The sequence below is a fragment of the Gossypium raimondii genome, chromosome 6 (genome assembly GCF_025698545.1).
Source record: "Gossypium raimondii isolate GPD5lz chromosome 6, ASM2569854v1, whole genome shotgun sequence".
Lineage (NCBI taxonomy): Eukaryota > Viridiplantae > Streptophyta > Magnoliopsida > Malvales > Malvaceae > Gossypium > Gossypium raimondii.
The window spans coordinates 32,258,601-32,273,417 of NC_068570.1; the positions used below are offsets into that span (position 1 = coordinate 32,258,601).

General features: G+C 28.6%; 2 long non-coding RNA genes across 2 annotated transcripts; both read left to right on the top strand.

Annotated features, from left to right (window-relative positions):
- Window positions 1–144: 144 nt before the first annotated feature.
- On the top strand, window positions 145–1,108 carry LOC105772515 (uncharacterized). The gene is made up of 2 exons (XR_008197074.1): window positions 145–200; window positions 388–1,108. It is a non-coding gene; the product is annotated as an uncharacterized LOC105772515 (long non-coding RNA).
- Window positions 1,109–5,103: 3,995 nt separating this feature from the next.
- Window positions 5,104–6,386, top strand: LOC128041931 (uncharacterized). Its single transcript, XR_008197073.1, has 2 exons — window positions 5,104–5,338; window positions 6,144–6,386. It is a non-coding gene; the product is annotated as an uncharacterized LOC128041931 (long non-coding RNA).
- Window positions 6,387–14,817: the final 8,431 nt, after the last annotated feature.

Here is a 14,817-nt window from a genome sequence, read left to right on the forward strand (position 1 = left end):
GACAAAAACCCATTTGCATCGAGACAAAATCAAAGTTGGTGGGGACAAATGCCAAAGGGGGAAGAAAAAGATGACCGTCGAAAATAAATTTGGGTACGTGGACGGCTATTGCTGGTTTTTTCCAGTTTTTGTTTTATTATTTGTTGGGGCCTTTTTGATTCGCTTTTGCTGCTCTTTCATATTTGGTTAAAACCGTGGAGGTGTATTTGTTTTTTTTCTTTTTCGTTGCGTATTATTTTTACATCATATAAATATTTGTCTAAATTATCATTTCTTTTTATTAAGACTCTGACATGTTTGTGCTATACCCATGCTTTTCATATTGATATATATTTTTTATTTTTTTTTCATGCCGTCTAATCATTTTGATATATTTATCCAAACCAGAGACACCTGCCAAGCAAAGGAGAAGTCGGAACCAAAACAGAGAAGCCAAGAAGAAGAAGAACAAAAGGTGAAAAGGGATGGCTTTTAAAACCGATGGCACCAGCGGCAGGGATAGCGCCTGAACGGACGGCGGAGGCGGCGTTGTACAGCGGCTAAGCCACTGACGGCGGTGCCTCAATTCGACGTCGGAGAGCAGCGGCAGTGAAGCTGCGGCCAGGGGTTTTGAAAACAAAAAAATAAAGTAGAAGAGAAGAGGAAAACGGCGGTGAACGCGGTTGGAGAAGACACCGGAAGGTCGAACGGCGGTTCTAGAGCTTAGGAGGCGGAGCCGCCGACGGCACAAAGGAGAGGCTAGGGTTTTCCGTTGAGAGGAGGAGAAGAGAAAGGAAATAAAAAGAACAAAAAATAACAGAAAAGATAGAAAGAAAGAAAAAAGAATAAAAGCAATATCGTGGTGGGCCCACGCTTTATGAAAAACTCTGCAACCTCTCGTGAATTTGAGCCAAATATTGGCTTCCGGGAATATTCATTTTAAGTCCCTAAATATTTTGAAGTAGTGCTATTTAGTCCCTGTAAAAAGGAGGCCCAATAACCGTTTGGCCCATCTTTGGAGAACGGCCCAATTCTTGGCGCGGCCCATTAAGCAGACCAATATTTTTGGGCTTTGGTTACTTTCTCTTCTTTTAAATAGCCCATCTATATATTAAGTTGATTTATTTTATCAATGGTGTATGTAGGTGGAAACCACGTATTTAGGGCGAATGAGTGCATTTACAAATAACATACAAATAAATAATGAAAAGTAATATTTGAAATTAAAAATAATAACACATACAACATGTATGAGATTAAAATAAAAAAAATAGTTTAAATTGTGAGTAAAAGGAAATTGAAATAGGTAAATACATTATATGATGAATATTAAATGCACTCCAATTGTTTATCATAGCATTGCCTTTTTTTTTTCAGTTAGTTTCGAGTTAACTTGTGACACTAACTCAATCGACAACATTATCAATAAGATTGTTGCATACGCATGATGTGGGTTAAAGTAATTATATAGTACTAAAAAACTTACCGCACGCATATGCATGTGGAAACTATGTATTTAAAATGCATAGGTGTGTTTATAAATAATATACAATGAATGATGAAATGTAAGATTTAGAACAAAAAATAATAACACATATGCAATATATAATTTCCTTAACTGAATTGGTGCTCGTATGGCTAGTAACACCAATGTCGTCAATGATTTTATTAATAGTATAGATATACAATTGAATGAGTTAATAAAGTGTGAATAATAAAATTAAACTATATAAAAATGTTAAAATAAATTTTGGTTGAGTGATAAATTTAAAATTTTATTAATTTAATTGGCATGGGTTCAAATCTCATTATACACATGTTTTTATTGGTTTTTAATAAAAATATTAAAATATCCTAAAAATATAATTTGTTTTAAATGTGAAGGGATATTAAAGTAACTTCTCTAACGAGTTGGGACGAATTGAAATCCGATTAATGAGTAATACCAATTCAATAAAAGAATTTATAAATAGTATAGATTATATTATTATGTGAAATTATATGAGATTACATCCTGCATGTTAAAACGTTTATCCGACTATGTTTCATGCTTATTGTACGTACGTACATACGTACATACTTATTTTATTTATTAATGTAGGTATAATATTATATTAATATTAATATAATGTGTAATATTATATGATTAAATTACTTTTATCAAATTTTAATATATATAGATATATATATGTTTTAATTTTCCTTTGTGTGTCATTTTGACTTCTTTACCATTGTTATTTTACGTTTGATTTCATATATGATTTGATTTGATGTTAAATAACGCATAAACACTAGAGAATGCCCTCACTATGTTTCGATAAATTATAGTGAAGTTTAAACCATTATATTTTGTATTAATGTATAATGTCCAATATTATTTCATTTCAAATAAATAAATTTAAAGTTAAAATGATTAGTTATGATGAACTGTATAAGATTTTGAAATTAAGATATCATATGAAAAATAATTAAAACAAGAATAACAATAAGACAACACAATTTGTAACAAATGTATAAAAATTTGTTTATAATTTTTTTTAATAAATTTAAAAATTTGTGGATTGAGTCTTAATTTGATTGAGATAGACATCTTTACCAATATAGGAGAATGTGAGTTCAAGTGCGCTGAAGCGTATCATCCTCTTATTCATGGGTTAGAGAGGGACTATAAGTAGTTCTAGAAACACATGAAAATAATACTAATTAATACAAATATGATACTAAAAACAACATGAATGCAACATGAATATACAAATATAACAAAATTTGAATAAAAATTTATTAAAATGTATTAATAAAATATAAATTTATAATATTTCAAAAAATGAAAAATAAAACCGTAAAACCTAAAATTCATTATTTTGGTTTAGCAAAATAAAAGAAAAGACTAAAGAAAAGAAAACAAATTTATTCCCGTAATTAACCCTTATTAAAATTTAATTCCTTAGTTAGTTGTCAAAAATTAGTATCTCACGATCTTAAATTGAGCTCTCCCAAGCCATTAGGGACAACTTCAATAGATAGTTATAAATGTTTATCAAATTGATTATAAATCATTTTCAAGCACATAAGGTAATATTCTGACTTAATATAGATTGTGACTTCATTCTTATATTGGATGAGATTTCATTAATCTTTACTAAAAATAGAATACTATTTTCAAATCAAGTAAATCAATTTTCTTTATTTTTAAAAATAAATTTTGATATTTTCTGTGTTAAAATTTTATTTTTAAATAAAATATGATTTACTCTAAATAATATAATAAATATATATTTTACTTTATTGGATCACAATTAAATATTGAATTGAACTCATTTTTGAAATCAAGATAACAAGCATTTAACAAGATATCAATTTTAACGTCACGAAGGTGCTTAAACTTACATCATGCGAACTAACTCTCAATCCTAAATTTTGAAGGAATTAAATTGTTTTCTAAAAGGATTTTAAATTTCTAAAGAAGGATTTTATAATGATCTGATCACACTAGTAAAAATGATAGGTGGTGATTTTTATTTTTAAATAAAATCTTAGTTTTTCTTAAAGTGACATATTTGTGCTATACCCATGCTTTTCATGTCGTATATTTTTTTAAAAAACTCATGTTGTTTAATCATCTATACTATTAATAAATTTTTAAGCGAGTTAGTATTACAGATTAATCGGATAACAACTCAATTAAGAAATGATTAATATAATTTTTATTAAATGACTACTATTATTACTTTGATGGCCTTTTTACTTTTTTTTCATATTTTATATAATTTTAAATATAAAAACTAAAGTTAACATTTCTAGGATTAAACCCATGTCTAATAGATTTATAAATAAATTTTATCACTACACTAATAATAATTCTTAAGTAAGCTTAAAATAACTAACTCTTAACATAAAATGTTTCTCTCACCAACTATATCTATATTATTAATAAAACTCGTGATGAGTTAGTGTCACTAGTTAACCAAGTACCAACCCTTTTATTAAATGACTATTATTATTATTTTGAAGGTCTTTTATCTTTTCATAATTTTATATAGCTTTTAAATAATAATAAAAATTAAAACTAACATATCTAGGAATTGAAATCATGTTTAATGGATTTGTAAACAAATTATTTACCATTACATCAATTATAATTCTTAAGTAAACTTAAAAAAAATTTAACATAAAATGTTTTCTCTCACAAAATTTGTATATATAGATAATGTCATTGATTGCGTTAGTGTCATAAGTCAACTCGATATTTAATTTTTTAAATAGAATTTTAATATTGAATTTTCTTTTACCAACTTGATAACTTTTGATGTACTATAGAAAATGTCAATACTATGATAAACAATTAGAGTGCATTTAATATTTTTAATATGATGTATTACCTATTTCAATTTTCTTTTACCCACAAGTTAAACTACTTTTTATTTTAATTTCATACATATTGCATATTTGTTATTATTATTAGTTTTAAAACTAACGTTTCATTATTCCTTGTATGTAAATTGTTAAACACATACTTGTGTTCTAAATATGTGGTTTCCACAAGCATACGTGTGTGATAGAATTTCTAGAATAGATAATGTCATGATTGCATTGGTGTCATAAGTTAACTCGATATTTAATTTGAAAAAACAAAATTTTAATATTGAATTTTCTTTTCACTAACTTGATAACTTTTTGACATGCTATAGAAAACAATTGGAGTGCATAATATTCTTAATATGATGTATTTACCTATTTCAATTTTCTTTTACTCACAAATTAAATTATTTTTATTTTATTTTCGTACATACTAATGCATATTTGTTGTTATTATTATTAGTTTCAAAACTAATGTTTTATTATTCTTTGTACGTAAATGTTAAACACATACCTATATTCTAAATACGTAGTTTTCACATGCATACACATGTGATTGAATTTATATTATAATGTTATGAGATTGTTGAGGAGGGGATGAATTGGACGAATAGTATTTTGTATGAAAGAAGAGAGATTGAGGAATTCTACTATGTGCTCCAAAAAGCGTACTATATTTGTAACGTTTATAATGCTTATTCTAATAAAAGCATTAGATGTAATAGCTCATGCATTCTAGTTCTACTCAATAGGTCCACCATAAACAATTGTTTGATTTGTTGTAATTGACCATTACGGGCTCAATGGAATCAATCTCTATTACAGTAGGATCTGTAATAACAATTCAAGGGTTTGGGGTCTGAATTGGCTATTCAATAAAACCCGTGTTCACATTTCGTTTTCTTTTTGGACCAAAATATTCTGGCAATGTCTTACCAGAACTTCATTCATTTTGCTCTTTGAAACTAAACGACATACCCTTTTGCTTCCTTCTCCTCTACAGGTAAATGGGTTCTGTGCTTTTTTTTTTCTTTCTTGTTTTGAAACTTTTAATGAGAATTTATGGGTTATTTTTTGGGGTTTAGTGTTGTTTTTACTATATATGTTCTTAGCCTTTTCAGTTTGGAGGGTTTTTTTGGGTTTAAATCTATGAGATTTTCTTACTAGAAGTTTATTCATTTTGCTCGTAATGAAACTAAATGACATACCCTTTTGCTTCTTTCTCCTCCACAGGTAAATGGGTTTTGTGCTCTCTCTCTTTTTTCTTTTCTTTTTTTTTTAACATTTTAATGAGAATTCATGGGTTTTTTTTGGGTTTAGTGTTGTTTTTACTATACATGTTCTCAGCCTTTTCAGTTTGGAGGTTTTTTTTGGGTTTAAATCCATGGGATTTTCAGGTTAGAGTTACTGATGCAGACATACAATACTATATGGATGAATAATTTGTATTACTTTTAGCTAATTTCCATGTTGAAATGAGTTTTACTATACATTTTTGTGTCTATTTGATGTTTAGTTGAGGAACACTGCAGATATGGATTATGGAGTTTACTTTTGGCAATATCTTTACAAATTATTACTCCAACTTTTATATTTGTTGCTTTTATTATTTATATTAAGTCCTATGCATAGTAATTCAGCTTTGTTAAACTCTGATTAGAACTTGATAAACTCCATTGTTCTCTAGAATTTAATGTTTAGAGAACTGATATTTTTCATCTGGGTTTGTGGCCTTGCCACTCCTTTGGTTTTGCACTCTTGATTGCACATCTTGAACTACCGAATTGAAGCATTTTATTTTATTTCAGGTATTCTTGTTGATATTTTTCTCAGAATTGGGAGACAAAACTTTTTTCATTGCGGTTAGGCTGAATCCTTAGAGTAATATTTCATTTGTGTCTAGAAAGAATCTGTCAATTGCCTTATATGCTATTCTATTTATCACAAGTATTAGTTTTGTATCTTATTTGTATTCAGATAACTTAAACCCTATGTTGTTCACTATTCTACTATTCTTATTTTTGGTTGGATAGATACCATGGTTGTTAATCTTTTTCTGTGTTAACTGGTGCATTTTTTCAATTTTTAATCATTTTCTTTTCCATTAGTACATATACATAGATGTCATGTTTACAAATCCACATTACTTATAATATTTATTATTTATAAAATATTTATTATCTTGTAAAATAATATTTTTATAATTTTACAATTAAACTAAAATAATATTTATTATTTTCCATAAAATGTTTAAATTTGTAATAATTTTACAATTAAGTAGAGAAAGAGTCAAATTTGAGAGTGAAAATGTAAAAAAATATTACTACATAATTGCTAAAACTATTATTTTTAATAAATAAAATTTAGTTGATATATTATTTCTATAAAATGTAAATTTTATATAAAAACATATTAATCATATTTTATTAAATGAAAATCTTTAATAAATGGCATTACATTTATAAGTTTTATTAAATATACAATTTAAATCTCACTAATTAATATCATTGTTATTAATTAATATTATTTTTAATAAATGGACTGTTGGCCTTGAAATAAGTAGGAGCATTGTCTCCGAAGTGCTAATTCAACAAAAGTCAGAAATGGTGATTCAAGAAAGTGCTCAAAAATTATATCCGACCTTATGTGAAGTAGAAGGATTAATTGAGGATGAGCGCTATCGTGCGTTGAGCAAAATTCCAGACCATCCAACGGAAATGCTTATTTTCTTTAGTTTACCTTCTTCTGTACGATTGGAATGGGTGAGAAGATTTCTTTTTGACCATTAAAAATCATGGTTGTGCTGGTAATATTTTGGTAATTTTTTATATATGTAATATTTGGATGGTATAATGACATGATAGAATGCTACAGACTGATGTAATTTTGTGATGTTGTAAAATTTAACATATAGATTATGGCATATAAGCTAATGACATTATGTAACTTTTTGTTATTATATGAACATTATGTTTGGATGTAAAATATAACGGCAACCTATTTAATTACTTGAATCTTTTGCTTTTTAGGTTAGAAGATATTTAAATTATTTGTTTCGCTAATGATATTTTAGCACATTAAATATGTATTCGATTTAAAAATAATAAAGTAGGTTATATATTATTTCTATAATATTATATATTATGATTTTATTAATTCATATTTTAATAATAATTATATCAAGAATGTCATTAATTTATATATTATTTTATTAAATTTTATTTAATAATATCATGTTAAAATATGATTAAAATATTGTTATTATTAAAATATTTTAATAATAATCTTTTAAAATTTAATAACAATAACAATAATCATCTACTTAAAAAATCTGCTAAGGGTATTTTGGTCATTTAAACCTTTTTCCTTATGCTATTACAACATCTATTCCATTCAATCAAACACAAGAATACTATTATAGCTCTATTCCATTCCATTGAACCAAACAATTCAATTACTAATTACAACTCTATTCCATTACATCTCTATTCCATTACAGTCCTATTCCATTCACCCCAACCAAACGTGGCATTAGTGTGCATTCATACCGTAAAATTTTCGAGAGAGATTTATAGATGTTTTGCATTTGGATTTGTTGTTAATTTTGGCACATTATTAAGATGGGACATTAAATGAATAGCCAAGTGATTCATGTCTTATACAAAATGCTTCGGTTCATCAAATTGTTGTTAAGTTGAATAGCTTATTACGGGCAACAATGAATATGGCTTGAATTGCCATTCAAAAATCCTCTTTTAGAATTGGCTATTCAAGAATAGCTTATTATAGGCAGCAATGACAATGGCCTGAATTGCCATTAAAAAATCCTCTCTCGGAATTGGTTATTCAACACCATAAGAAATAAACTCTCAAAATAGATTTCCAAAATACCTATAAAATCAATGATCACCAAAATCTTCATAAGAAAAAAGAAACCAAACTCAACCATAACAGTATATCAACCAAAACATCAAATTTAAAAATTTAAAAATATTAGAAATCAATCTTCAATAATCTCTTCTAGGTATGATGGGATTTTTGGTTATGCATGTTAAGGTAGGTTTGGGTGTTTGAAATTTTGAAAGGAGAAAGACTAATAGAGGAGGAAGAACATATTAAGAAATTGGAACCTTCGGAGCGATGGTTGCTGAAAAAAATAAAATGGATTTTGTCATTTATTTGTAGATTTATGGTTTTTAGAGAAAACTATATGGAAAAATAGAAAAAAGAGGTTGAGAAGGATCAGGAGATTAAATTTTACACTTTTTTGGGTAAGGACATGGTGGTCGACGACAACAAACATGGTGGTTAGAGGTGGCGATGTTGCCAAAAACTAGAAAACAAGGTGCTTTCTAGGTTTTTTTTTCCTTTGAATTAGTGGTTTTTTGGCTTTCAATATAGAGTGAAGAATAATATCATAGAGAGAAGGGAGAGAATTTAGGGAGAAGATAAGCTATAGAGAGAATAGGTTGAAAAAAAAAGCTTATATATTTTTTAAAAATTCAAAAAATTATGTTTAAAAATATTTTTAACATTATATTTACATTAAAATAAAATAATATTTTATTATACATTTGTTGATACAAGTCTCAACAAGGGAAGAGTTATGGAGGAGAAGGTGGTGATTCCAAGAGGGTTGATTTTCCTAAACATATAGAGAACTGAAAAGTACAGGATGAGGAAAAGGGTTGCTAATTAAAGAAGGTAGAGAGTTAGGGAGTAAGTGCTTTATCCTTTTAATTATTTCTATTGGTGTAGCTTTTGAAATCTTTTTATGTCTTGTTTCTACATTGCACTTCTTATATAACAGCTCGTTTTCAGTAAAATCAGAACAGTGGTTTCGGGACCACAAATCTGATATGAAAATATTTATTTTATTATTATTTTAATGTCTTCGGTGTGTTAATAGTGTCGTATAAAAATTTCGTTAAGAAATTTTGATGTTTGCATGTTTAATTAAGTAAAAAGGACTAAATTGTAAAATATATAAAAGTACAGTTCTATTAGTTAAAAGGGTCAAATGGCTATAGAACTTTAAATTGAGAGGACTTGGATGGTAATTAGACTATTTTTGGTAGTTAGGGGATATTCATGGCAAGGTTTAATTGAAATTTAGAATGATTTAAAAGGTTAAAAAAGTAAAAAGATAAATAATGTTAAAATTAAATAAGGAAAAGATATCATCTTCTCCAAAGTGTTTCCTCTTCAACCAAATTTGCAAAGGGAGAATAGCTGGGGTTTGGCCATTGTATTTTGCTTGCATGGTATGTGTTTTGATTCAATTTTTAATGATTTTTATGTTTTCTGGATCGTTGTAGCTTAATCTAGCTAGCCCAGGGACTAGTTTGTACAGCTATTAAAGGATTAGAGTTTTTCCATGAACATGTTTGCTTTATATTTGAAGTTTAATGAAAAATTATGAGTCCTTGTTGTTAAATAAACAACTTTTGTGAAGTGATTTTTGACGAAATTATCATTTAGGGACTTATTTATAAAGATATAAAATATCATGGTTAAGTCGTGAAATGATGATTTGTATGAGTTGATATGGGTTCATAATAAATTCAGTTAACACGGGTTAAGGATAAAAATGCTTAGATTTCAATTTATGAGCTTAAAACTAAATTGTAAAAGTTAAAATATTAAGGCCAAATTTATAATTATGCATAAATATGGATTATGGATTGAATGGAATGTTTGAGATTGATTGAAACATTTAACTGAATATAATTATTTATTTAGATCAAGATAAATCTCAACTAGAATTAAATCAAGGAAAGCCAAAAATCACGGATTAGCTCGATCGCATTTCAATGCTCTAGTTGTCAATGTAAGTTCATAGTATTTCTATATGTAATTGAATTTCTACTTGTTTGTTTACAATATAATTATGTAATTAATTGCTTACACTTAATTATTTCCCTAAATTGCACATATGTGCCCCTGTTTAGATCAAGATAAATCTCAATCGGAATTAAATCGAGGAAAGGCGAAAATCATGGATTAGCTTCATCACATTTCAATGCTCTAGTTGTCAATGTAAGTTCATAGTATTACTATACATAATTGAGTTTCTACTTGTTTTTTTACAATATAATTATGTAATTAATTGCTTACACTTAATTATTTCCCTAAATTGCACATACATGCCCCTGTTTGTACTTCGGTTCCCCTGAATTGCACATACGTGCCACTGTTTACACTCCAGTAACTTCAAATCGAGTAAAATATGAGTTGCATTCAATTGTTGTTAAGTTAAAAGATTTATTATGTTCTTACTAAGTTTTATAAGCTTATACGTTTTTGTGTATTGTTTTGTAGATCGTTTTTGTTGACATTTGGATGGATCGAATCTTTAGCTCATACTATCTACTGATGTTGGTAGTTCTTGTACTCCTTAGGGTTGTGGCATGTATATGTGGCTATATAGGTTGTTATGACACATTTTGACAAAATATTAAACTAAGTTTTTAAGAACTTTTCTAATGTTGTAAATAGGTATCTTTTTGGTACAATTAGAATGGTATGAAAGTATACACTTGTGGTTTGTTTTGGCTTGTTGGTGAATTAAGTTGATATGCTAGAAATGGTCTTAATTGTTGTATGTTTTAAGATGATATGGAACTAGGTGTGTATGTTAGAAGCAAAGTTAATCATGCATATGTTTTGGTAAGTTTGTTTGATTGTGATTGAGGTTCCTTATAAGGCATATTGGTTGAATGGATTTTGGATCTTTTGAATTGGTTAAATTAAGCATGTTTTGGTAGATTTTTGGTGCATTAATCATATGTGTATATGGCTTGTAGGTTCTTTTTGGAATGGGTGAAAGAAATGACTTGATTTTGGCCAATTTCTAGTCCACACGGCCTAAGACACGGGTGTGTGTTTCATCCGTGTGTGACACACGGCCATGCGACACGACCATGTGTCCTCTATAGGTTTTAAAGGTGGCAAGTCAAGCAATTACATGGTCTAACACACGGCCTGGCACATGAGCGTGTGGCTTGGCCGTGTGACCCAAATTAGAGAGTTACACTAGCACGAACACGGGTTGGGACACGGTCGTGTATCCCTATTTCTATTGTTACACGGCCTGAGACACATGCGTGTTTCTCAGCCGTGTGAGTCACACGGCCTGGCCACACGGCTGTGTGACCCTTGCAGATTGAATTTTTCCAACTTTTTCCTTAGTGTTTCAAATGTTCCCGATTTAGTCTTGAATTGTTTCTAAAGTGATTCTAAGGCTTCGAGGGCTCGAATACGGGACGATATTCATGTATATTATTAGGTTATGCTATGTTTATTGACATGTTTGGAAATGAATGATTTTAAGTTACGTTTATTTAGTAATGCTCCGTAACCCTAATTTGACAACAAATATGGGTTAGGGGTGTTACATCTTGATCCTAAAGTCTTCCACTTTCTAACCTCTTATTTGTTTTCCACACTATTTTCTTGTCTTAAAAGCATTTTTACTTAAGTTTCTAGTGTAGGACCACCATTCCCATCTTTGTTGCCAATATTTTTACCATGTTTTCTATAACCAATTGTAACAACCCATTTTTAGTGGTGTCAAAAATGGTAGTTTCGGATCCCATTTCTAATGATTGAGTTAGTAAATATTGTTATTTAATATTTACGAATTTAAATTAGAAATATATTGATTTTTGGTATGGAGTTTTAATTATTCAATAGACCAATTAAGCAATTAGACACTTTTACTTTGATAGATAGTGGAGAATGATGTATATTTTCATTATTTTATAATTAAACTTGATTAAGAATGTTAATTATGGTTTAATTAAGTTAAATATAATTAATTAAGTTTTAATCAAAGCGTATATATTAAATTAAAAAGAAAAAATAAGCCATTTTGTGTCCATCTTCTTCCCCAATTGATTTTAAAAAGAAAAATAATTGGGTTTCAACATTAAGCTTTGGTTCTTCAAATTCCAAGGTAAATCAAGTCATTTTCTTATAATTTTTAAGTTTTTGGGGTCTCGAGAGCTTGATTTAGCTAGCCCGTGTACCAATCTATGAAACTATTAAAGTTTCCAAAAGTTTTCATTGATGATTTCTTGAAGCTTTTAGCATTAAATTGTTAGACTTTAAGCTTAGAAGTGAAAAATGACTAATTTGTAAAGTGAAAGTTGTTAGTTTTAAATATGGGGATTAAAGTGTAAATATTTTGAAAATGCTATAAAATTTCTGTAATTATAGATACTAGAGGGTGTAGAAGTATGAATTTGAGATTGATTTCAAAATCAAAGCTCAAATTTGAAAGTTATAGTAATTTCGATTTTAGGGACTAAATTGAAGGAAATATAAAACTTTAGTGAACATCTAAAAATGAAATTGAATTTTCATGTGCATAAAATAGAATGTTATAAAGCATTTAAAATTGATAATTGAATTGAATTATTATTATAGATCGAATTGAACCAATCGAAAGATAATAGAAGAAAATGAAAAATTACAGATTAGTCCCTAACAACTTATTATTGCGCTTTTTTCAAGTAAGTTTATATGGTGTAATTATGTGTATTGGTAACTTAAATATGTTTGAGTTATGAAATTGGTGTGTGTAAATGAAATTTTAAATTGTTACAATTTAGAATAAAAATGTGAGACATGGATTAAATTGTAAAGACATGTTCCATTATGGAATGACATGTATATGATAATTCTACATGGATTTAAATGATATGTATACAATGTTAATGCTCTTGTAAACTTAGTAAATGATTAGTGTACAAGCCCAATAGTGCCTGGGCCTAAACCCAATAGACTCAACCAACTAAACCTACCCCACAAAAAAAAAAGCAGAAACCCTAAGGGCTTCTCTGCGTCAGTCACAGAAGCCCAAAGACCCCATTACGTCGCACCCAACGCTTCCAGCAGGAGGCCAATCGCCGCAAGACTCGGAGATCGACTCCCCACGCGTGCTGTGCTCTTCGCAACACACCTGCAAAAACGGACTCAAGGAGTCTAAAGAAAAACAAACAGCAAGCAATATTTTTTCCTTCTTTTTCGATTTATTTTCTTTCTCTTTTTCGGCCTATAAAAGGCCATTTTGTAATCTGTAAAGGGGGGAATAGAGAGAATATTGAAAATTGAAAGAAAAACAGTGAAATAAAATCAAAAGAGGTGAATTTCGTCTTAGATTTTTTATTTTATTTCTTTGTTTGCCTTATTTATTTTCTAATTTTTTTTGTATATTAAACAAAAAAATAAAAAAGGGAATATCACCTTCAAGGATACGCCGTTGAAACTTGAGCCTGCTTCGCCTGAATCCAGGCCGAAATGGCCGGGATTTGAATCGGCCAGTGGGCTGAGAACGGCGGCGGCGCAAGGATGGGTTAAAAGAACCCTAGCAGAGCCACACTGTTTTTTTTAAAAAAAGGGAACAAATGATTTTATTTTTTTCTTTTTTTCAGTTTTGTTTTATTTAAAGCAAGATGAAACGGCGCCGTTTTAGCTAGGTGCGACCCGCGCGGTGATCCGACCCGAAGGGGAGGATCCGCGCGTTTGGCTTTAAAGGTCTAATTGCGCATTTAGGCCTTCCCTTTTGCAATGCGCCCCAAATTAAACCTGTTTGTTTTTTTAAAAATTAGGCCGCATATTTGATCCGCATTTCAATTCGGTCCCCAGCTGCGCAGCGTTTAGGAGAGCGGGATTAATTTCCCTTTTGGTCCTCCACTATTGCGCGCATATACAATGTGGTCCAGTCTTTTTAATTTGCTTGGAATTTACCCATTATTTTTCTTTTAAAGTTCAAATTAAGCTTTTTTTGCCATTTTAATCATTCTTTTACCACGATTTTCTATTATTATTATTATATTATTTATTATTACTATTATTATATTTTTCTATATATATATATACGTAAGCACATTCTACATAGTATATATGCATATTTAATATATATATATTAAACTTTATAAGTACATGCATTCGCATTTTTTATATATATATAGTTTTTTTAAATCTTCACATACTTTTTATTTCACATATATACTTATGCATTTTATTTTTATATGCATACCCTTTTTTACTATTTTCATATTTATAAACATGCATTTTTTATTAGTTTTTTGGTTTGATGTATTTCGTTCCTTCTTTTTGTTTGCAAATTTACTTGTATATTGTACTTATATATATATATTTGTAAATATTTATTCATATTGGTCTTAAATTAAAGTTTGTTTTATATTATACATTAACTTTTAACATACCTTTCGGGAAATATATTTTGGTTTTGTCAAAACATTAAAGTCATCATATTTTATAAATTTTCAAAGTATTTGGCATTCATGATTCTCGAGAAAGACCGTGTCCTAACTTACTGGATTGCGATTATTCTTCGATGAATTTAGAACGCTAAGTATTCATTTTGCATTAAATTCACAAATTTTAAATAAAAATTTATTCTTGGAGTTCAAAAATGTTGGGTCCTAACTTACTGGTCCTGATATTTTGATT